Below are 23954 nucleotides of genomic sequence, written 5' to 3'. Positions count from 1 at the left end.
AGCAGCTATTCACCCAGAAGGGTAGAACAATTGATGGACTCCCCCCAACACGAGCTGCACTGATTCAACATACAAAGAGGGCAGCCTACCAAGCTGGCCACTGCTGGGGACAGGTGATGGTTGCAGCCCCTGAACTCCCATCCCCAGGTGAATGGGGGTGGAAGAGGAAGGAGACAGGTGAATACAAATAATTGAATCCACTTCTTTACACTTGTAAACCCGTGATCTGACAATAAAGCTGATTCTATTTTTGACAGGAGGATGGGAAGTGTACTGGACCACACAGAAGCGAGCCTGGCCTGTCGAGAACTCCTCCGCCGTGGTTGCAAAAAGGGATGCAGTGGACAATGCAGATGTGTTAAGGCAGCACTTCAGTGTACTGCCCTTTGCTACTGTGGTGGACTGTGCAACTAACATTGTGTAGATTATCTGGCTTTATTGAATAGACCCCTTAACAGACGACGTCACACTGATAAGAACCAGTCTGCGCGGAACCAGTATGCGCGCAATGAAACCCATTCTATCAGGTCTCGCTAGGACGCGCCTCACTAGCTAACACACAAGAGGGGGTTGGGGTGTGCTGAAACCAGCGCACCCCAAAACAACAGGTTGAGAATTGATTGCGTGAAACAATCACCTGTGCGTCCAGTCTCAATGTTGGTAAACAAATAATTGGTCTATATGCCATTAGGCTATGACTCATGAGTACTCTGCCTTTGTTGTGTCTTATAGTCCATTGAAAATAATTATGCAATACTACTACTAATAAAAGAAACATTCTTGACTCTCATGTGTCAGTTTGAAAACATGTACTGTACTACACCATTATATATTTTGATGGGTTTACTATTATTTAATTAACTGAATGCCAGATATATGTAGTTAGGTAGTAGCATGTTGTAAATAGTACCGCTGTATTCCTCATCCTTGAAAATGTAGGATTAGTCACCATAATCAAGATCCTAGGTAGTCTAGCACGTGAGTTATTGGTAAAATGACAGCAGGTGGCGGCCATTTTGGAAAATGGCTGCCATGGTTACCACAGGACAAATCTAAATAGTACCACTGTATTCCTCATCCTTGAAAATGTAGGATTAGTCACCAGAATCAAGATCCTAGGTGGTCTAGAACCTGAGTTATTGGTAGAATAACAGCAGGTGGTGGCCATTTTGGAAAATGGCTGCCACGGTTACCACAGGAAAAATCTGCGATGGCCCTATAGCCAAAAATGTTCCTTATGGCATGCTCTAACTGTGTGCCAAATTTCATGCTTTTATCGTAAAGTGCACGATTCCATCAAAATATGGCCCGAAACGCCTGGGCTATTTCTACCATTTGGTTGAGGTATGTTATGGCAAAAAAAAGGTCCACCAGATGTCACTGTTTCCCAGTCACATGGATTCTCAGGTAGCCACTTTTTAGGAAGTGAAAATCAATTAATCCACTCCTGAAAGGTGGGATTTTTTTGGTTGAAATTTCAGAGTTAAGATTTTTTTTGTCATATTATCATCTCAGAGGTGTTACTGAACCTGATTATGTAGCTTGATACAATACAAAAAAATCTAATAATGGTCTATAATTTTCTATAATTTTCTGAAAACATGCTCTACCAAACGGGTTGTTTGTCACTTTATGGTAAAAGTAGTCAAGCTAAACTAAAGTAATTAAAATGTACTATTTGCTATGGATAAATAGGGCTTTTGCTAATTCAGTGTTGTTAATATAATACATATAATGTTATTTCATTATATTTATGTTGAAAAAATGTATTAGTATGATTTTATTCCTATCTAAAAAAACATGGTCAACCAAATGGTTGAATTGTCATTTAATGGTAAAGGCAGTGGTGCTGAAATAAAAAATGGACTATTTTGATGATCTGTGTGATGAAGAAGATGACCAAACAGATGATGCTGATCAACTCTCACAAGCAGAAGAGACTGGGGAACATAATGGGAGACATTGATCTTTCTGACGTTCTGGTACAAGACCCCAGGCCCAGCCAAGTCGAGGCGATGGTACTTTCCCCTGTTTGGATACATCCTTCACCTGTGCATTTCAAATTCCTTGCTGGTCTACAAGTGGGATTGTGTTCTACTGAACGGGAAACCAATGTCTCTCAAAAGCTTCTGGCTGGCAATTGTCCACAGTTTGAAGCAAGTCAACAAGCCAGCATTCATAGTTGGTTAGCCATCATCTTCCTCTCCACCACAGGTGCCTTTTCAGAAGAAACGCTAAACAAGACCATCACAACCACAACCAGATGTGCACTATGACAACTGTGGACATTGACCACTTTGCTGTGACAAGCAGGGACAACTCATACTCTGTCCAAAGGGTGTGTCCAGATGAAGGTGCCAGAAATGCATGGTTTTCCTGTGTTTGAATCCAAAATGGAAATGCTTTGTAGCGTACCACCAGATAAGACAGTGTATCTGATACCCCAAAACATTTGTGCTTTTGCACCACACTCAAATCAGGCACCCAGCAGCCATTTTGGAAAAACTTCCAAAAATACTAATGAAGGTTCTGTTCCATTCTAGTCAAACACAGTCAGGGTGCTGATTTTGTGCATGTTGGCTCACTGGAAACACTCTGTTACACCAGTGGGTCTCAGAGTGTGGTCCTGGGACCCTCATGGTTTATTGAGAGGGTTCCAAATGGCCCGTTACAGGTGTGTAACACTGACAGTGTACAAATAAAGGGTACATTTGGTTCCATTTGTACTCTCTCAAAGTTTTGGGGGTCCTTGAAATTAAAAAGTTTTAGAACCACTGTGCTACACTAAATGGACCGGAGCCTTCATTAGCATCATTGGTAATGCCTGTGAAGCAAGTAAGGAAGAGGCCCAATTTCTTTCCAATATGTCTGGTGTGCATAGAGCCTATCTGTTTTGACTCAGGCCAGGTGTGATTGCCTAAATCAGCCACCACCCACACCACACTGGTTTATTTCTAATAGGCTTGCACTTTTTGTATTTGATACATTCGCTATGATAATGTATTTTTTTGTTGTTGATTATTTACATTTCCAACTTGTATACATAGTCATGTTCATAGACAGAGATATGTATGAATAGAAATATCTATATTTCTCAGTGAATGCATATAAATCAATGTAAATGCATGAAACATTTACCATTACCATAAAGTGACATCTCAACCGTTTGGTAGAGGCCTATATTTGGAAAACTGTTGGGTCTGTTAAAGAAATTATAATTGATAGTTGTTACTATTGCCCCAAATAAAATAAAAAAAATCCAATGCTTTTTTCTTGGGGTGACCTTTAAAGGGTTAGTTCTATCAACCTTATAGACACATGAAAAAGTGCAAAACCATGGTACCACCTATTTAAAGCACTATATTGTGATAGTAATCATTGTTATAGAGTCTTTGGGATCAGGGGTCTCCCTGTTTCTCAAGCTCTTTCATACACAGCATTTCAGGTGGGTTGCACATTTTCAGCCAATCAGAAGAGAGTATCCATTTATCAGCTTAAATTGTATAGTATTCCAGGTCCAATTTTGCCTGCTCATTTCTTTGTGTCATCACTTACAATTTCACTTTATCCTGTATCCTGTCTGTGTGAGTTCTCTCTCCTGATTGGATAAAATTGGTATCCCGACCTGAAAATTAGTTTTCTGTTTACCAAAGAGCTGGAGAGATAACAAGACTCCTGTTACTGAACACTCTATAGCAATGAGTACTATCAGAGTTATATAACTTAACATGTATTTAAAAAAAACATATCACTTAGCTTTATTATAAGCACAGATCGCTACATTACAGAAATATATTCTTATCTTAAATAAAGGTATAATTAAGTTGGGGTTTAAAAGTGTGTACAAGCCAAGTTACATTACAGGTATGTATGATTACTATGCCCATATGCCAATATGACAGACATTGTACCATGTTAAAAAGAACATTAGTGAGGACCAAATTATACGACAACAAGGACGAAAATGTGTGCAGTGTATCTTTAAGAGCCATGGCGGTATGTCCCTGTTTGACAAGATGATAACACACTTGATGACACAGAATCCTTTTAGAGACAGTGAATAATGAAAGAAATTAGCCTATGTTTCAAAATTAGATGTTGTACTTTAAAATGTCTGTACAACGGGTCCATGTGGTTCCATTTGTATACGCTCTCAGCACCGGCTTCGAATGCTATCAATGCATTGAATGGGAGATTATCACGTTTTATCAGACCATTGAATGGGCGAAGTAGGCGAGCTACCGTCTACCCCGCGATTTGTCAGACCATTCATTGGGCGTAATCAGGAGCTACTGACCTACCGACGGAGGCGGAGCAGTCCCCACAACAATATTTACGATTCTGTCCATATCGGTACATAACTCGAACGGCGCTGAGTAGGCACAGGCGAGGGTCGCACCGCTCCGGACGGCAACTCAGTCGCCTTAGCTCCTTCGGTGGCCCGTCGCGGGGCTCCACCTCGCCTGAGACTGCGCGCCTCCGTCATGGTCCGAAACCGAAACAACCAAAACCAAAACCGAAACTAAAGTATTTAAGTCATCTCCGTCGGTAGGTCAGTAGCTCCTGATTACGCCCACTGAATGGTCTGATAAATCGCGGGGTAGACGGTAGGTCGCCTACTTCGCCCATTCAATGGTCTGATAGAACGTGATAATCTCCCATTCTATGCATTGATAGCATCCGAATCAGGTGCTCTCAGAGTTATGGGGTCCTTGATATTAAAAAGTTTGAGAAACACTGGAATAGATAGTTGACAGAGACTACTGCTACCATCTGGATTCAAAGTCGGGTCTCCTGCATGGGAAGCCACACATCTGTCTCTCTGGGGAATCACCCCCCTGAGAGATATTATGCATGCTTCTGGGCATCAGACAGAGCTGCTACATTCAGCCCGCTTTGACCTCGCCCCCACCAACGCATTCTCACCCAAAAAAACGCCATATTTTCACAACTGCAACATTTCACGTACTGATGCAGAGGCCAATGACACTCTTTGGCATGTTGAGGATGTTGGGGCGGCAGTGGCTCAGGGGTAGAGTGAGCCGGTACAGCGGCCGGACGGAAGCCGTGAGGTTTCCAGTTCGATCCCGGGCTCCCCCAGTTACTGTCGAAGCGTCCTTGAGCAAGATGCTGAACCCCATGCTCCCGATGAGCAGGTTGGTGCCTTGCATGGTTTCCTCCGCCATCGGTGTGTGAATGGGTGAATGTAATGCACAATCTATGTATTGCGCTTTGGATAAAAGCACTATATAAATGCACCATTTATGACATACTGTATCAAAACCAATTCCAAATATATAGGTATGCAAAACTCACTAGATTTTAGGCTTTCGACTCGCTCACCTTCCGAAGCGGTCCTGAATCCTGTGGACACGCCTGCCTTCTTTTCATCTTTTTCTATTTTTCTCTTTAGTATCTGTACTTTACTTGAATATTTTCTTTTCCTTTCAGCTGATGGCTTATACTCCACTACATTTCAAAGATAAATGTTGTACTTTGACTCCACTTACACATAATATAGTAAAGCTTTGAAGTCAGGTGTTGAATTTTGTTTTTTCTTTTTTCTAACATGCAAATGGCCACATGCTGCGTTCCTCACAGGAGGAAACCAATCACGATACAGTATGAACTCCCAGAAAATTATATATCAAAAGCTCAACTGAATTGACCTACCGGCAATCATAGGTAAAGGCGACAGATGTAGCTATACATGGCATTTACAGCTGGAGGTGAGGACATTTCACATTTGATATTCTTACCCAGCTGTAATCAAACTGCATGTTGCTCCAATTAAACCTAAGCGTCTCTGCTGCCTGTGTGTGCCTTTTTAGTGCAGCTGGATTGATCTTCAGCCAAAGAAGGAAAAAATATATATATTCACACAATTTGAAAACAGCTTCTGAAGCTCTTCTTCAAGTTCAAATAATTTGAGAATTCTAACCTGACCACTAGAGACTTGTTTCATGTCATTTTAGATAATAATTTCATCCCACAGGGGAAATCGAGCTTTCAGCTTCACCCAGCTTAGTGCTTCTCAAGGGAGAATTGAGTTTGTCACCCTGAAAGCAGTGTTGTTGAAGCCATTGTAAAGCCAAAAGTGTAACAGCAATCCTAAATGCACGTTCACACACACACACACACACACACACACACACACACACACACACACACACACACACACACACACACACACACACACACACACACACACACACACACACACACACACACACACAGCATTGTATTCTGCGCAAGCAAGTGGGAAATGGAAAAGACAACATAATCAAGAGGGGCCACAGAAGAGGGCAAGTCTTCCAAGAAAGTTGCCATGGACTGCATGCCACACTCCTGGCGGCCAACACACGACATGGCCCAGAGTGACCCATTAGCACCTTCTGTGTCTAAAGAGCACAGAGTTAAGTTTTGACTGGGCAGTATGAGCTGTCATTGTGAGAGTGTGAAGTGTTGACAGGCTGTCAACTAACAGTCTCACAATGATAGCTAAAAGGAAACAGGAGGAAAAGGTTGCTGTGCTGTCGGGTGCTGGACCTTTTACATCAAGGAAGTAGATTGACATGAAGTGACAAATACCATTGCTATGGAAACGGTGAACGGTCTCCGCTAGTCACTTTAACATGGACTGTCCAGTGTCCAGTGTTGCAAACAAGTTTTTGGAGATTCTGTTAGTGGTTGCAAGTTTCAACTAAGCTCATGTAGCTACTCCCATCTTTATAGGTGCCTAACTGGCTGATGTGTGTGTGGATATAATGCATATGATTGGTTGTCTTTCATATTGTTTTAATTTTTTGAAATGATTTCTGCTTCATAAATGTTGTTATTAATGTGTTTCATGATGACCCTGATGAAGGCCACAAGCCTTTGTTGGTCTAATAATAATAATAATATCAATAATAATAATAATAATAATAATAGTAATAATAACTAGGTCTGATAGGTTATTGTGGTTATTGTGGCCTCCTGGTGGCGCTATAATAGGCCAATGTGAAAAGGGTGCAATTTTTTTCTTCTTAGGCCTTTCACGGCAATTGGACACTGCATTCATGATTTGAGGCACATTTGGAGTTTTTCATGTGGCGTTTCCTCCTCAGCCTACCCGGGAATGTGCGTGCAAAAGTTTACGGAAATCGCATGCTGCGTTCATGATTTGAGGCATTTTGTTCAAAACGAACCAATCCTGCAAACTTTGGAAGCAAATCTTAGCCAATCAAGATGGAATCTGGGAAATCGGACAGATCCGTGTTGATCACATGACAATAGAGATACTGTGTACCGATTTGCGTGAAGTTTGGACAGAATCTGTAGGAGTAATATAAAAAAATGTGTTTTGCAAAAAATGGCCTCCTGGTGGCGCTATAACAGGCTAAATAATTCGGGGCAGAGGTTCGGCTTTGTCATCCAGAGAGTGTGTGTGCACAGTTTCGCATCAAAAGAAATGTTTTGCAAAACTCTGCCTCATGGTGGCGCTATAACAGGCCAATCTGAAAATGTTGGGGCAGAGGTTCTGAATTGGCATCCAGGGAGTGTATGTGCGCAGTTTCGCAACGACCGGGCCAACGGTGCCGGAGATTAGCTGCTCGCAGACAGAAGGACCAATATTCTTATTCTTTATTAATGTCCCCGAAGGGAAAATAGGTTTACAACAAGAGTTAGCAAAACATATTACATACATTAAACATATCTCTCGCTGACAATACAGTGTCTGTCTGTCTGTCTGTATGTCTGTCTGTCTTTCCTCATTGGCTTTTAAACAATTGCCATCGCTTTTTGTGGAATATAAATATGATATAATATAATAATTGTATAATATAATAATTTAATAATTATATAATTATATAATTATACATATAATAACATTGAGGATTTGACGTTGCAGTCAGTGCAGCGCTGAGGTTGACAGACAGACAGACGACAGACAGAGACTCTTTGAGTTAAATTGGAATTGAATTGAATAGAGAGAGGGGTTGTTATTATGATTGGAAATTTAGAGGTTAGGTTTAGGTGTTCCATTGCAGCACCTGGGCATTAGAGCGCGAGAGAGAGGGGGCGGGACAGCGAGCAAGAGAAAGAGCGAGAGAGAAAGTCTTAAAAAAAGTCTTTCATGTCTTCCTAACCCTTCAAAGCACTTCACATTCACATTCACCCATTCACACCAAGCCCCCAGAACCCAGTGGTCTCATTGAAGCGGAATGGACATGCTGGCCATTAGAGGCAAATATTGTACTTTTTACTCCACTACAATTATTTGAAATATTAGTTATTTTGTAGGGTTTGATTATTGTTATAAAACATACATTTACAAGCACGCGTTACGTGTTGCACAAGCTTGTAGATCTGCTATTTTCAAAGGATTTTATACATTTGAAAACTTGTTAAATGGGACCTTTTGCGTAATGAGTACTTTTGCTTTTGGTACTTGCCAATATTAATATTTTTGTTCTTTTACTCAAGCCAATTTTGAATACCGAACTTGTACTTGTAACAGACTATTTCTACCATAGGGTACTGCTACTTTTACTTGAGTAAAAAATGTGAGTACTCCTTCCATCACTGATAAAAATCTTGAACCTTCAGATGCCATGGCCTTTTTCCCTTCTCCACTCATGTACCTTGGAAGTAAGTGAAGTGGTGGCAGAAACTCTGCTTCTAAAGAATAATTGACTTGAACACATGCTATAGCATGACCCTAGGCTCCCTGAGAACAGTGTTTCTTCGCCAGCGTTTTATAATTATTCCCATTTACTCATGTGTATGCAGTCATTTGACAGGCTTTAAGCAGGTAATTTACATGCTAAGACCAAGCCAGGCAAGATTTAATTTAATTACATAGCGTTGCTTGTATGTCCAAAACGTGTACCTTACAGGAAAAAAGAAAAAGAAAAGAAAAAAAAAATCTGTGTTCCAATGTAATTGGTTATATAGTGACAAGCTCTAATTTGTTATATTTATTTTTATTATTGCCTTAATTCAACCAGGCATCCATTATTTTGGGCATTTCGTAATACAAACACCCTGCCTTCACTGCCACCCGTCTGGGTGGCCAAAATTAGTTTTCTCATTCAGGTGGCTGGTACCTCCCTTAGGGATAGGGTGATATTTTCAGTCACCCGGGAGACAAGTCAAGGTCTTTTTTAATGTCCCAAGAGGGCAATTAGGTTTACAGCAAGAGGTAGTGGTTTAAAACATACAAACAGTACAGGACAACAACAGACATGAATACCATAGCATAAACAGAAACCTGGCAGCATCTAGTGCAAGTATAGAATAGAAAATATTCTCAGAGTAAACCGCTGCTCCTGTATGTGGAAAGTAAGCAAGTAAGTACATTTTATTTATATAGCACTTCTCTCAGAGAGGACTCACAAAGTGCTTTACATTAGAGATTAAAAACAAAACAAGATATTAAAGCCTTGTTCTGTTAGAACAGAAAAGGCCTGTACAATTCATCTCAAGCAGTACAGCAAATAACAACACAAACGTGGAAATAAAATCATATAACATCTGCAAATGCTTGTTCAAATAGCAGCGTTTTAAGTTTGTTCTTACAAATGTCCACAGAGGCTGCAGCTCTTAAGACCTGTGGAAGAACATTCAAAGCTTGGGAGCTACAGCCTGAAAGGCTCTGTCACCTTTTGTTTTTAGATTAGTGTTGGGAACTTTTAACAGACCCTGTTCAGCAGACCTTAGGGTCTAGGAAAGGAGCAAGTTATGGTGGTTTAGGCATACAGTATAGGGCCCTGTCTTGCACGCCGCCTTACCCCTTATCCCTAAACTTATAAGCTATTTTGAAAAAAAAAAACATTTTAAAATTGTTCAACTAGCCGATCAACACACCGATCTACACACCGAGCTTGTACATCGGCTATTTGAACTATCTTAAAATGTTTTTTCAAAATAGTAAAAAATGCCAAAAATGTTTAGGGATAAGGGGTAAGGCAGTGTGCCCTAGTACGGATGCTTCCTGGGCATCTCCCTAGGGAGGTCCTCGGGCACGTCCCCCCCAATGTGGGGGGATTATCTCTCCACGGGCTCTTTGGAATGACTCTGGATCACCCAGTATGAAGTAATCAATCTGGCCCGAGAAAGGGAAGTCTGGGATTCTCTGCTGAGACAGTTACCCTGGTGACCCAACTTAGGATAAACAAATGAAGATGGATGGATGGATGAATGGATGGATTCCAAAGTCATCGTTGAGCTCGTTGAGCTTGTACTGTGGATTGCTTATATGTTCAATACTTTTGCAGGACACCGTAATATGACAAAATAGGGCATTAGTTTATAAAAAAAATAATTAAAGTATGAACCATGGACATGCAAGGTTTCTGCCCGACAGCGATGATATTCTCTGACTTGGTAGTCACTTGCCTCGTAACGATTTAACGACGGCCAATTCTCCCATTAAACCTTAATGGGGAGCTAAATCCCATGTGGCAACAACAAGGAAGCAGATATTTCTCGAAAACAAAAGACCAAATAAGTCATCAGGCAAAATGTCATGTGGAGACGTAACCTTTTGAAGGGGCTAACCTTTGACGCTCTGTGGCAAGATGGAGAGTTGTTCAGCTCAGACAGAGCAGTCTCAGGTCCTAATGAGCATGGCTGCGGTGTGTATGACAGAAATTAACGCTAGGTTAATGAATTGGTTAGGGGGGGGGGGGGTCTCCAGGGAGTTCCGCAGCACATGGAAACACGCAGACTAAAGCAAAAGCTCAAACAAGATCAACCCTCATGGGGTTGTTTACACCCTCTCAGAGTGAAATTGTAACAAAAGGGCACACACATGTCTCTGAATGCAAACATGTGCACGCACAAAGAAATAGCAGTGCATGCACACCCACACACACACACACACACACACATACACACACACGCACATGTGCACGCACGCACGCCACAACAAGGACACACACTCACTGGGCAGTAGATGCATTCCCAATGAGTAGTGTCAATCTTATAGTGTCTTTGTTGAAATTAAAACCTTGAGGCTCTCCAGGATTATTTGGTCAGTGTCCGCTAAACCCCCAGAGCCTCGTGGCTGACATGAAGCAGCCACTCTAGATTCACGTCAGGTACAGCGGGAGATTTCAGAGGTCTCAGAACCTCAGGACCGCATAACTCCGTCCGACTCTGTTGTTCAGTACAAGCTGTTATTGAATTACAGCTTTTTGGTTCTTGCACGCAGCTGCCTAGATATAACAACTAACACACACACACACACACACACACACACACACACACACACACACACACACACACACACACACACACACACACACACACACACACACACACACACACACACACACACACACACACACACAAAAACATAAGCACACACAGGTATAGGCAGGCAGGTGGGCACAAAAACACATACATATTGCAGTAGCATAATATACACATGCAAGTGCATACACAGAGGCACTTATGAGCACATGCGCACACAAACACATTGAAAGGGAGAGTAGCTCAATTTAATCCCTCTTTTTTGCAAAAATTACTTCCTGTACGAAGACAAAGTTTTTTTTAAAATTCTTAATAGGTCCTATTAATCCCAAATAAAAAAAAGAGTGCTCACCAAACAAAAGCTCTCTAGGAGGTTAACCCTGTTGTCCCTAGTTTGGGGCATGTAATTATACAGTAGGCAATATAAAAAAAATACATATATACTGTATATATTTAAATTAATCAAAGAATAGTGAAAATAGCAAAACACATCCCCATGTGACTCATTGTGAGTTTGTATATTGGCAATTTTCACTATTTGTCATGCAACAGTGTATAGGGCTTACATGGTTAATAATTCATATCAAACTCAATACCAGCTGAGAGGGCCAATAGCCATGCCTAAACATGGCTGTAAATATCCCTGTAATGATCCTGCATGGATTTCTTCCCTTATACAAAGAAGCTTGGACAACATGGCAGTAAACTCTTTATAGGTCACACATTTGGTCATGGCAGTGCGGTGTCTTTCGGGTCCCAGCTCCTGTGTATAGCTTGCATGATGAAGCATCTTGCCCCGGGTTTAAGTCATAAAAACTGGAGCTGCTGGGCCAGAAAACCACATTTTCTGAGTAGGTAATCATGACCATTAATCATACTGGCACACGTCCCTTTCCCATTGGCCAAAAAGAATAGGTCATGGCTAAAGACTGCACCTTCCATATTGTCGGAGAGAATATGCATCTCCGCCCCTCCTCTCCCCTCCTGACGCAAGGCCATTTTGATCTTATTTGTAGCAACGCTCCTGTGAAATAGCCCGAGGTTGTGGTTGTCGAAAATGAACAACAAAAGACAAGAATAAAGATAAATCGCCAACTTCGCGAGAGCCATATGAGTTGACGTGTCTTCATGTTGTATAGGCTCAATTTGACCTCTGTTTAGGATCGCACAGGTATAACAGGATAAAATGCAGATATTTCAGAATGGGTTTTAACTGTAAAAATAATGTCATTGCACTTGTGGGGAAATAATGAAAAAAAGTGAGAAGTGAGAATAAGCTAAGTGCTTATTGGGTCATATTTTGAAATGGATTCAGGATGATTAGAAGACTATAAACATACAGGATCAAGTAACCTGTTAGGATGATGATGATTATTATTATTATTACATTTTATTTGTTTGTTTGTTTGTTTATTTATTATTTGCCTACTCAATGTTGAACATACATAGAAAACATACATAGGACCACAATGGAAACAAGTCCCCAAGACTTTTGTTGTTATCCTTTTAGCTTTAATGTCTGACTGTACCACGTGCTGTTTACATTTCTGACTAATTAAGTATTCAATCAATCAATCAATCAATCAATCAATCAATCAATCAATTAAAACTGTTCTAAATCTACCCTGCAGTAAAGCTACACCAGTGGCTCTCAATGTGGGGTCCAGGGACTCTCTGTGTTCCTTGAGGGGGATCCAAATTGACCCTTACAGGTCTGTAACTCTGAGAGTGTACACATGGAACCAAGTGGGTCCATTATGGTTCCGTTAGTACATGTTTGCACACAGGTTTGAGAACCTCTGAGCTACATTATACTCTCAGCTCCTGTCCTAACAAATGCATGTAATCCCAGGGCGCCTGTTGGAGACTGACTCAACGGCGAGGAGGGTATGACAAAATGAGGTCGCACAGATAGCTGCTGCCGGAACTATCGCCCATGTTGCTGCTGCTATACAGTCTGGCCATGCTGCAGTGCTTCGCTTTGGGCTATCAGAAAATGGCCCCCGTGGGGCCCACTGTGAGATTTCTATCCCAGTGTGACGCCCCTCCTGCTGTGTGTGTGTGTGTGTGTGTGTGTGTGTGTGTGTGTGTGTGTGTGTGTGTGTGTGTGTGTGTGTGTGTGTGTGTGTGTGTGTGTGTGTGTGTGTGTGTGTGTGTGTGTGTGTGTGTGTGTGTGTGTGTGTGTGTGTGTGTGTGTGTGTGTGTGTGTGTCCGTGCGTGCGTGTGCGCGTGTTTTCGCTCCTTGTTGTGAATGTTGTCTGTGATGCAGGTCCCTGGTGGGTGGAGTTAATCAGTGCAACTGGGAGCACCTGGCCATTCTCCCAAGGGTATTTAAGACCTGGGGGGCGTTCCAATCCAGATTGATTTCCCTCTCTCTATTCATTCAGCACAATGTTTCTGTTTGCTTGGCTTCGGTCATGTAAGTCGTTTAGGTTTCACATACAATACCTTGAATTCAGCATCCAGCTGCTGACAGAATGAAAACGCTAATTGAGACACCTCATACATTAGCTTTATTGTGTTATGTGAGATACAAATAAAAAATAAAACAGTTTTGTGATGTATCATCAGCAATGTCGTGATGTATAGTAGGCCTAGCCTGGCGTAGCTAGACTATATCACTTCGTGGATATGAGTCTGGTGCTTCCATGAGGACGTTTTTCTTCCCAAGGGGCGGGATCAAAACAATAGCCCTCGACGCAATTGGTTAGACCTACAACCAACTACCAATTACAGTCGCCCATATTCGAATACTGAGCCCTGATTGGTTCCCCACGTCTCCTGGAACAGGAAATGGATTCTCTATGGAGCGGTGCCAGACCCAAATCGCAGAGTGCAATTTTCTTTTGCACTCGCAGATGCGTCTGGTCCCAGGCTATGGTAGGCCTAGTGTTTCAAGACTTGTTTACATGGTATAGAAAAAGCAAAAAAACAATCAATGTATTTTACATTTTGATGTAATTACCTGGCATAGCGACAATAATGTTGCAAAAATAAATGTAATATATAAAAATAAGGTCAATTTGAAAATACTTATTTGCCTTTAAGGTTCTAAGCCATGTAAGTCAATAACAGTCAGGCTATTATAAGAATTTGGGCAATGGTTTTCAAATGTTTTATGCCCAAGGCACACAAAAGGGCAAGTCAAAATCTCAAATCTGTATTCATATATGTGGTAAATAGCCTCTATAACACAAGTTATCACTTTTATCACTCTGTAAGCACCATGCAATGTCTTAAAGTTGTATTATAGTGTGTGGTTGTCACACTTGGACTAGTCTCACGGCACAGCAGTGTAAATGGTACATGTATATAGCGCCTTTATCCAAAGTGCTCTATGATGTGCATTACATTCACACACTCACAAGCACATTCACACCGACGGTGGAGCAAACCGTGCAAGGCACCAACCTGCTCATTGGAGTTGAGCAGTTAGGAGTTCAGTGTTTTGCTCAAGGACGTTTCAACACTAACACAGGGGGAGTTGGGGATCAAACCGGGAACCTTCTATTTACCTAGCGGCCGCTCTACCTCCTGAGCCACTGCCGCCCCAGTATGCCTTGGCCCACAGGATGGGAACCGTTGAATTACAGGATTCATGTCCAAACATTACTCAAACAAATCTCCAGCAGGATAGACTCCTGTCATTTTCTTCTCTCAGGTCTTCCCACAAAAGCTATCAGCAATCACTCAGAATGCAGACGCTGGTTTTCAAAAGGACTTAGATATCTGAACACACACACTCGGTTTGATTTTAAGATGATTGTTAGATGTTTACATGTCGTCCAGGAACACTAAATGTTCCCAGAGTTAACACAAAGATGGCTGAGGCAGCATGTAGTTATTATGCATAGTTGACTGCTTTTAAACCCAAGCTTAGAATGTGTGTCCTTTACTAAGCAAACAAACAAACAAACAAATAAATAATACTTCAGCATTTCAGTTGATCAATACTTGTTTCTTCTGACACAAAAGGGTGCATATTCACAGTTTCTGATCATGTAGGTAAAAAGGAAACTCAAAACAACAAAGGCGTGCTCAAAATGTAGAGGTCCCTAGAGTATACTGAAATGCAGTACATCAGGCAGGGGTTCATATTGTCTGTCATTGTCTACATGTGATTATGTGCAAACGCTTGCCCAGGTTTGTGTCACTCTGGTGTGTGCAAGCTCTATTGTTGGAAAGCTGTCTGTGGCTTAACAGAAGTCCTTTGCAGGGCTCTACTTCAAAGTACCACAAGTGCAGTGTGTCAACAGAGTGGCATGGCGCTGACTGTGGCAGTGTTGGCACCGCTGTTCTGTTCCATGTTTATTTAATGTTAAGTCTTTATACAATGAACTACTTTGCATTTTTTATGTGTGTGGTGTTGATACCATAGGCCTGTGGCACACCAACGTTCAGGGGTCATTCAGACTGCTGCTGCTGTTTGTTTATGTTTGATTTTTGCTCCGTTGTTCGATGGTGTCGCATGCTGAAAATAACAGATCGATTGTACATTGTGAGCTTGTAGATTGGCTATTTGGGGTATGTGTAACACTGTCATATGACAAAGTATAAATTAGGCTTAATCCGGTTAAGTCTTGTCGCAAATCTTTGGTCTGAACTAGGCTTTAGAGGCACATGGGGGGGTGTAGCCTTCATGAACTGGTTACACTGATGGAGGTTTCATAGTCTAAATGTTGGTGCCGAGCCATTTCTTTGATTAGCGCCATCGTCCTAGCCATAGGGCAACACAGGAAATGGAACCCCAGACCATGGCAGTATTAATACCACACTCTTCCCAATGAGCTATACAGAGAATGGAGCGGATCCCTGCATTCTTTCCCAAGGAGTGCAGTTAGAACCTGTCGCGTTCAGGAAAGTGGTCACCACGGATGCTGGTCGGCGTTGCCATCCAAAGGTAGGATGGCAAGTGGCCTCTGGGGCCCCAGCCTGGGGACAGAGCACATGTCCTGGAGCTCCTGGTTGTGCGCCTGACACTCAGACACTTTCTCCTGTACCTACAGGGACACCACATTCTGGTCAAGTCACACAGAACAAAGGTGGCGTCATACTTCAACTGCCAAGGAGGACTTGGGTCCCTTCAGTTGCACACATTGGCTCACAAACAATTTTTTGGAGCAGCCGGCATCTCCTCTCGATCTCAGCAACCCGCGCTCCGGGAGTTCTGAATCAGTGAGTGGATCTTCTGTAGGGGATATCCCCCACTACGCGGATTGAACCTCCACCACAAGGTGGTGGAAAAGATCTGGACACACTTTCGTCACCAACCTGCTTGCTTCAGAGGAGAATGCTGTGTGCCCTCTGTTCTTCACACTCAAGGACAATGCTCTGCTAGAGATAGACATGTTAGTGCACAAATAGCTATGGACACTCCTTTACGCTTTCCCTCTGATACCCCTCATTCTTTCCACTCTACAGAGTGAGGGAACCCAGATTTACACTGATTCTGGTGGCTCCCAACTGGCCAACGAGTCAGTAGGTAGCGGAAGTCTCAAGCAGGAAGGCAAATATTGCATCCCCATCCATAGAGTCTGAGTCTCTGGCCCATGAGAGGCTCAGTCTGGGCTCAGGAGTTTCCCTCAAACGTGATTGAGATGATCCAGAGTTCAACCAGGTCCCTCTATGATTATATGTGGCACACAATCGAGAAACGGTGTGAGGGCTGACACATAATTTAGTTTCAAGTGCCAGTGGGAAGCATACTTTACTTCTTACAGGTTGTTGAACAATGGTAGGGTGGTTTCTACCATTGACGTTTATTTGGCAGCCATATCGGCCTGCCATGTTGGTTGTCACCTGCTCGTATACCGTTTTATGAAGGGCGCATGGTGCCTTTGCCCAGTTACCAAGCAAGCGGCCGTCCCCTCATGGGACATACCTTTGACATGAGATGAACTCCCCTTGGCTCCCTTTGAGCCTTTAGGATAAGTGGATATGAAGGTGCTTTCTCACAACAAGACAGCATTGCTCCTGGCTTTGGCTTCGGCCAAGCACGCAGGTGATCTGCAGGCCCTGTAGGTGCACCCAGAGCACATGAAATTTGCAGATGACTGTTGTAGGGTGATTCTTAAGCCTAATCCAGCTTTCACACCCCAAAAATCCCCTTATGGGGTGTGTTCCTGTGGAATTGGAGGCTTTTAAGCCTCCCCCTTTCCTATCTCGGAAACAACAGACCCTGCATACAGTATGCTTTGCCCAGTTAGGGCATTATGCATACTAGGTCATCTGAGGAGGTGCGACCAGTCGTTTGTTTCATGGGCGAAACTTCACGGTGGTAAGCCCATTACTAAGCAACGCCTCTCCCATTGGATTGTGAATGCTATTGCTCTATCGCATACCAGGAAGGGCCAGGTGCCACCTACAGCTCTGATGGTACATTCCACAAGGGGAATGACAGCATTCATGTTCATGATATACAGTTGGGCTTCGCCTTAAACTTTTGATTTGTTTATATAGGTTGGATGTGCCTGCAGCTTCAATGACGTCCTCTGTCCTGATTGTGAACTCCCAACACTTACTCCCCTTAGGAGTACTTCCTAAGGGGAACTCTCCTTGTGCATGGGGAATTAAGGGCCTCCAGAGCTGGCAGGTTAAACCCGATATGATTGAATTCATTAAATGTGATGAAATTGAAATTTGATTCTATGAATGAGGAGTTTACTTACCCATTGAAATACCTTTCTTACTGCACAGGTGAGGAAGAGTGTTTTGGGGGAAAGCGGGCCCGTGGCCGCCTCACCGCATACGGGGGCAGTGGTGACGACGTCATCACGTCGCGGCAACTCGGCCGAAGCCAGCCAATTGGATAGATTGACCAGAGCTTTTAGTTCTTCTGACAGGCACCAGGGGGCGTTGTTTACATGTAGTGAGAGAATTTTCATTTTCATTTTGCATGTCTGTATAGTGCTTGAGATGATGGGCACACAGCACTGCCACAGGGCGGAAAGTGTGACCCAACTTTCTCCAACTTCACAAGTGCTTTTTAGCCTGCCTTGGGTGGTGAGAAATGTGACCCCCCCCCCCCCCCCCCCCACACACACACACACACACACACACACACCAAAAAAGACTATTCGCGCGGAACATCTTTCAGACTGAGGCAGCGTCTCTCTCTCTCTCTCTGGCAGAGCTCTCTGTGAAAGTCTATAGGAGAATCATCTCCCTAATGGTTCACCATCTCCATAAAAAGAAATGAAGAGAGAGAGAGAGAGAGAGAGAGAGAGAGAGAGAGAGGGAGAGGGAGAGGGAGAGAGAGAGAGAGAGAGAGAGAGAGAGATATGATTGTGAGAGAAAGGAACTTGAAGTGGGGTGGGGAGGGGGTTGGGGTGGATGAGAGTGAGAATTTGGGAATTGGAGGGACAAATTAGGACAGACACGGAGAGGTAGGTTGTCAGTGTGGGTAAGTAAAGATGAGAAAGAAAGAAAGAAAGAAAGCCAAAACATCTCATTGATAAAGGGAATTAATATATTGCCCCATCTTCATCAAATCAAATTAGGGGATTAGCATTGACTGGCTGGAGGCAGCAGGTGTCTACTGTCTACTGGCCTATCTATCGGAGTCATTGATTAGAGTGCACACACTGCCAGAGTAAGCCCATTGAGCAAATGAAATCAATGAAATCAGATCAAACAGGTCAGAGTCTGTAAATATTAAAGGTTGACTTGCATTACAGGACATGTACTGTACAGTACATCCGAATGGCATAGAGAGAACGGGGAGAGAATTGGATGTTCAATGCACATTTCAAATGGATATAGGCTCAAACATATTGCGTGACTCGCAGTTTCCACAACGATGACATGATCCATGAAACTTTGTTGTGATTGGTTAGATCTGAAAAGAAGAAGAAGAAATGTTTGTTTTTGTTTTTTTCCGCTCCACCTAAGAAAATCAGCTCAGGGTTTCTTAGAAGGAGGTAGGGTCATCTTAGCATAGCCATTTATTTTCTTACTCTTTGGATTAATCAGTACCCTTTCATCGTCAGTTGATGCTTCATATCCATAGTAATATCACCAGGCTCATTTGTTTATTTTTGGAACACAGTTCTTATACACCACGATGCTATTGAGACCCTATATGGTAGTTTCAATGGAGAAAATAACTCTGTGAACCAGGGATGTAGAGGCCTCTATAGCGGCATTGACAATTCGGTTCTCTATATTCTAAATACTATTCAGTCTTTGTTCTCAGTGAAACGCTTCGTATCAACAGTACATGCCATGCAAAACCTTTGTTCTCTGTGTAATAGGAACACAATGCATTGCCAGGGTGCTGTTTAATTGAATTCCAATAACAGGTAGCAGCTGGGTAATCACATGCATCTGCTGGAGGCGTTTTAATCAACAGATATATGTGCAAAGTTCACCCAGCTGTTATTATGAAACCCAGATATGGTCAATTATCACAGCAGCCACATTTAAATGGCCTGGTAGGTGCATTCACCAGAAGCAATAGCCCTTTTCTGTTATTGTTAATTATCCCTGCATTGTTGGCCTGGAAGGAGTGTTTACCACAAACAATAGCCCCTTTCTTTTCTTTTCTATTATCCATGCACTGCAACAATAACCCTTTCTTGTTATTGTTCGTTATCCATGCACTGTTGGCCTGTATTTAAATCTAAATGTATTTGGTTGTAAGATTATTTGAAATGATGTGTATTTGCTGTAATTTGAGAATTTACACCTTCCGTTTTCCATTAATGTCGAGTTGCTCCCTTATAAAGTGATTGCATGTTAAGGCAGGGCCCATCATACAGTAAATTGAAACGTAGCTATGGTCCTAATGTTCCTGAGTACATCTGAGCTTACAAAGCATGATACATGGATGCATGGACATGTCATACTAACACCAAAAGTAAATCAAGATCCACTAAGAGGTCTTCACGGGTCTACCTGAACCGAAAAGACCTGACCGTGCCGTGTTTTATTATGGTCAATCGGGTCTTTCCATTACCTCAGGTACCGGAATCTGTTTATCATCATGCGTAATACTCAAGTGGATACGAGAAGATCCCTACTCAGCCTTAATCGGGAGAGAAAAGCATGAAGTGCTACATGATGATGAGGCTGACCTAGGATCAGATTACTGCAGCGTAAAAGACGGGGGGGAGTTGAGTTGTGCGTGTGGACCAGGCTGACAGCTGAGCCCTCCGTGGGATGAAAGATGTGCAAGCGTGTGTGATCATAGATTCCTTCTTCAGTGAGATGAAAACTATGCAATTCACCTTCATTGCCTCTTATTGTAGCTGGCTGTTATGCACAACATTGTGTGCAACACTGTTGGAAAGGTTAACCACTTTAACCCTAGCGTCGCAAATTTGTACATGGTATTTTCTTCCAAAATAGCAGATTTACAAACCTGCATAGAAATAATTTAGAACATTTTTGTGGTTGAGTGGTTTAATGGTGCTAACACTATGAGCATTACACCTACACCCATTGTAAAACAGAACAAAACTAGAAAAAGTGCTACTCGGAGCACAAGTCTCCGCCAGGTCAGGTAGGTTATTATGGCCTCCTGGTGGCGCTATAATAGGCCAATGTAAAGGGTGAAAAGGGTGCCATTTCTTCTTAGGCCTTGCACGGCAATCGGACACTGCATTCATGATTTGAGGCATTTTGTTCCAAAAATGTGGTTTGCTAAATTAGACCAACTGGTGGCGCTATAACAGGCCAATGTGAAAAGGGTGGCATTTCTTCCTCGGTCTAGTGGGAATGTGTGTGCAAAACTTCACAGAAATCGCACACTGCGTTCATGATTTGAGGAATTTTGTTCAAAACGGACCTATCCTGCAAACTTTAGAAGCCAATGTTAGCCAAGTAGGATAGAATATGAAGTATTTGACACATCCATCTTGATCACATGACTATAGAGAGACTGTGTACCGATTTGCGTGATTTTTGAACAGAATCTGAAGGAGTAAGAGCAAAAAAAAATGTTTTTCAAAACTCAGCCTCCTGGTGGCGCTCTAAAAGGCATTTGTGAAAAATGCACGGCAAAGGTTTTTCCTTGGCCTCTAATGAGTGTGCATGCAAAGTTGCACGCAGATCGGTGCAGTTATAGCTAAAAACGTGAATCGGCCTGTTATAGCGCCACCATGAGGCTGATTTGTAAGTTTTCAAGTGACATTTCTTCCTGGGCCAAGTGGGAATGTACGTGGAAAATTGCACGGAAAGTGCATGCTGCGTTTATGATTTGAGGCATTTTGTTCAAAATAAACCAATCCTGCTAACTTTGGAAGCCAATCTTAGCCAATCAGGATGGAATATGGAAAATCGGACAGATCCGTGTTGATCACATGGTTATAGAGATACTGTGTACCGATTTGTGTGTTATTTGGAGAAAATCTGTAGGAGTAACATTAAAAAATGTGTTTTGCAAAAGTCGGCCTCATGGTGGCGCTATGACAGGCTGATCTGAAAAATGTGGGGCAGAGGTTCTGCTGTGGCATCCAGGGAGTGTGTGTGTGCAGTTTCACAGCGACCGGGCCAACGGTGGCGGAGATTAGCTGGTCACAGACAGAAGGACGGACACACACACACACACACACACGGACGGACAGACGGACGGAGGGTAAAACATACTCTCTCCCCATGCCAATCGGCCTGGCGGAGACAACAAAGCACATCATAATGCAAAATGACTACAAGAAAAGGCTTACAGTATCTTAATTCCAAATGAGAATATGATCATGTATATACTGTACATAACGTCCTCATTCCAGCACAGTTCCTCTGACTCAGTGCGGTACATAAATCTAGACACAATTGGCCCTGCTCTGTAGGCAGCCTCTTAGAAAAGCTCACTGTGTTGACAATGGCAATCTTTCCTCAGCTCCAAATGCACCGTAACACGTTCCATGTAGAGCACATGTCTAGCTGATATGATGTCTCTGTTTCTCCCTACCTACCTCCCTTACTTCCTTGCGCTCTTGGTCGTCCTCTGCAGCAGCAGCTCTCCAGTCTTTCATATACGCCACATGAATGTTGAAAGAGGAGAGGGAAGCCGACCAGAACCTGCTGTGGTGGACAGTAATGAAGCACATTTACTTGAGTACTGCACTGATGTACATTTTTGGATACTTATGACTTACTTATGACAAATACTATACTTTTGACTCCACTACATTTCTAGGAAGGGAGAAGGAACATTATGAATTAACAACTTAGCCCTATTACAAATCTAGTGGAATAGTCGATCAACAATCTCACAACGCATCGTGAGGTTATGTGTTGTGAGCTTGTAGATCTGCTTTTTTCACTATATTTGAAACTAATGGAAAATCTTGTCTACATGTCAATACAGCAACATTTCAATACAGCAATGCATTGATATTAAAATATAATGTACTTTGTAATTTGTACTTATGAATACTTCAGTATTTTTGGGGCGGTGTAACCGCCCCCTATAAGTGAGTTTTGGACACTGACCAATCCTGCACCGTGATTGGCCAATAGTCTACAACGCAGTCTACTGACCAATCCTGCACCGTGATTGGCCAATAGTCTACAACGCAGTCTACACCCCTAACCCTTCCACAGTTAATGCAAATCTATACTTTTGCAAAGTCAGCCAATCACATTGCAGCTAGTGTCATCACCACTAGCTGTAATGTGATTGGCTGACTTTGCAAATTCAGGACTGTGATTGGCTAGCGAAACACATGACACATGTGCAGCCCTATGAATAGCAGTATGGACTTAAAAAAAAGTAATTTATCCTTTTTTTTTTACCGCCCACTTCACACTGGGTGTGATTTTTGGGGCGGTGTAACCGCCCCCTATAAGTGAGTTTTGGACACTGACCAATCCTGCACCGTGATTGGCCAATAGTCTACAACGCAGTCTATAACCCTAACCCTTCCACAGTCAATGCAAATCTATACTTTTGCAAAGTCAGCCAATCACATTACAGCTAGTGTCATCACCACTAGCTGTAATGTGATTGGCTGACTTTGCAAATTCAGGACTGTGATTGGCTAGCGAAACACATGACACATGTGCAGCCCTATGAATAGCAGTATGGACTTAAAAAAAAGTCATTTATCCTTTTTTTTAAGTGAGTCATGTTGTGATGACCACACACCGCCCACTTCACACTGGGTGTGATTTTTAAAAGCAAGAACTTTTGAATACTTAAGTATTTTTAGCGGCGCTAGCCGCTCTATACCTTTAGGTATAGAGCGGTAGCCCTCTATACCTGGCTTTTGCGTCAACGTTCTGATTGGTCAGACACGTCAACAAAGTGATTGGTCAAGCTTCACGTGACACGTGGCTATAAACACATTATAATAAACACTTATTGATGACAAAATGTATCAAAGGCGCCGCTACCTTCACACAGGTGTGATTTTTTTTTAAGCAAGTACTCCGATACTCAAGTCCAACTATGAAAAATATTCACTTGTAGTGGAGTTATTTTTTTTACCAGGAGTATACTTTGACTCCAGTACCCATGGGGTTGAGTACTTTGTCCACCACTGGCCACATGATTTGAATGCTGAAAGAGGAGAGGGTAGCCGACCAGAACTCGACTCAAAGGGATGCTGTTCCTGTGTTCACGTGTTCAAGGTTTTTGTTCTTTCTATTCTTGAGCCAGCTAGGCGCTGTCCATAATTCTCTTTGTATGTCTGCATTAAGTATGTCTGTGTGTGCTTGTGTGAATGGCTGCCTGAAAATGTAGCCATTCAAAGCATTGAAATGCTTTGAAT

This window comes from Gymnoscopelus microlampas (assembly GCF_963454915.1).
Source record: "Gymnoscopelus microlampas genome assembly, chromosome: 22".
In the NCBI taxonomy this organism is placed as follows: Eukaryota; Metazoa; Chordata; class Actinopteri; order Myctophiformes; family Myctophidae; genus Gymnoscopelus; species Gymnoscopelus microlampas.
This window is presented reverse-complemented; position numbering follows the sequence as displayed.